Raw genomic sequence first — 2,618 nt, forward strand, 5'->3', positions numbered from 1 at the left:
CCTGCCTCTGCCTCCTGAGTGCTGGGATTAAAGGTGTGCACCACCACACCCGGCTGAAAAGTAGGTATTCTTACAGAATGGTCACTTGACTCCTTCAGCTATAAACCCAGAAGAGGAAATGTTAAATCACATTAAAAAAAAATCTCAAAATCCATTTTTTAACTTCCTTCTTTCTTTTCTTTCAACAGAGCCTCACTTTGTAGCTCAGGCTAGCCTAAAAACTTGTGACCCTCCTCCCTTGGCCTCACCAATTAGAGGTATGCACTACCCTACCCAATTATGCTCCAAATTAGTATCAGCTTCCCGGGGGACAACTTCTTGAGCTTCCCCACTCTGCCATGATTTGTCTCAAATCTTTTCCACTTTCATCTAGGCAGTTTAGCAACCTATAGTCTTATGCAAAATGTTAGCAGGATAACTATTTTCATGGAATTGTGGGGAAAGGGGGAAAATTCTGTTCCTAAGATCATTGTCAAGTTTCCTAGAAAGCAGAGTCAGCTTCAGTTCAGGGCCACCAATTGCTCTCTCCACTCCTACCTCAGTAGGACAGCTCCAGTCTTCCGACTTTACTCTGACTTCTCAAAAACATTCTGGTGGCAACCTTCTGTGCCTATCTTCCCTCTAAGCTGTTTTATATCTCCATTTTCTTTTTCTGAGCAAAAAACAATCAGAGAGTTTCATTAGGTTGTGAGCCACAAGATTAGCTAAATAAGACTTTTGGGAACTGGGACAAAGAGCTTCCTGCAAATACAATTTTTTTTTAAGAGATGAGGTTTTTCACAACACAGCGCTGGCTGGTCTGGAACTCACTGTGTACAGCACTTCGCACTCACTATGTAGACCACACTGGCCTCCCATTCACAGAGATACAAGTGCCTCTTCCACTCTAGAGCTGGGATTATAAGCTTGCACCAACACACCCAGCTTCAAATCTGATCTTTTAACTAATATGCATGCCCTGTGACCTTTGTAATAGAGCTATTGGAATATTTTACTTGGAAAGGGAGTAGGCATGAGGAGGAAATACTTAACATACAATAAATACATTGTGTCTGGTACACAGGCATACATGCAGGGTGGAAACTTCTATACACATAACATAAAATAAAAAAAAATAAGAGAACATAAAAATTTTAAGTCCTAAAACTAAAAATGATTTCAAGTTCTTGTCTGCCTCACCCATTACTGTACACACTCGACAACCACGTTTCAGTATGGACAAGCTGTTTGCAGTGCTCGGAAGCAAATGCAATTCCTACTTCCAGTTATGACTTACAAGTCTCAAATGCTAGATGGCCTTGGTCACCAAGAGGACAGGCAGTCAGTCCTGCGCTCTCTTTAGCTTAGCACAGTGGATACGTACAAGACCTCCACCCAAAGAACAGAGTAGAAAATGACAGATTTCATTTGTTGAGCAGTGGAAAGACAGATTTTTGTTGTTGTTGTTGTTGTTGTTGTTGTTGTTGTTTTGAGGCAGGATTTAAGGTGACCATACCTGGCTGAAAGAGACTGATTTGATTCACAGCTACTGTAGCGCTAGCCCACAGCTAGCTTAGCTCAAAAACAGAAGTGGAAGAGCCCTAGACCAGAAAAAGACTTTGATTCTTTTATTTTGTTGAATACATTTTAAATATTAAAGATATGTGTTTGGGCTGGAAAGTTGGCTCAGCAGTTAAGAGCACTGATTGCTTTTCCAAAGGTCCTGAGTTCAAATCCCAGCAACCACATGGTGGCTCACAACCATCTGTAATGGGATGAGATGCCCTCTTCTGGTGTATCTGAAGACAGCAGCAGTGTACTCACATAAAATAAATAAATAAATCTTTAAAGAAAAAATAAAATAAAATAATAAAGATATGTGTTTGTGTGAGCATGAGAGCAAGTGCCCACAGAGGTTGTTATGAGCTGGCACTTGTGGATGCTGGGAGTCAAATTCAAGTCCTCCCCAAGATCAAAACTCACTTTTTAAAAAACAAATTGTAATTATATTTATGTACAGAAAGCAGCAGTGTACATTTAACCCAGTTTAGTGGCAAGTCCTTTAGCCTTTGCCATTTCCTTCTTGGCAATTCGAGCCAGACTTAGGTAGGATCCAGGACGTTGCCTCCCCAGGGGCGACAGATCTCGTCATATCTATCATTATAATTGGTCCTAATAGTTTCCACCAGCTTAGCCAGATCACCCTTGTCTTCCGAGTTAACCTGTGTGACAGCAACAGGTGCATGTCTTCCTGTGGACCAGGCGTCCCAGTCTGGCCTTTCCCTTGATGATGCAGTAGGGCACCCCCTTCTTAAGACACAGCGTAGGCAGGAAAACCACCGGCTCAGTGGGGTCTACATCATGGGCAATCACCACCAGCTGAGCCTTCCTGTTCTCCACCAAGATGGCCTGTTCTTGTGGGCATGCTTAAGCAGCTGAGTAGCTGTTTGCCTGCCAGGGCCTGAGTGAACTGGTTAATGGCAGGGAGTTCTTTGAGCCACTTCTAGAGGATGGCTCTTTGCCTCTGCACCCTGTAGCAGACCCTGTAGTAGGCACTGTAGCAGGCCCTGTAGTTGGGCTACCTGACGAAGTATGTGAGATCTCTTTTGGGCTGGATGCCCTGACCAATGCCGAAGTTC

This window comes from Mus pahari, chromosome X (assembly GCF_900095145.1).
Source record: "Mus pahari chromosome X, PAHARI_EIJ_v1.1, whole genome shotgun sequence".
Lineage (NCBI taxonomy): Eukaryota > Metazoa > Chordata > Mammalia > Rodentia > Muridae > Mus > Mus pahari.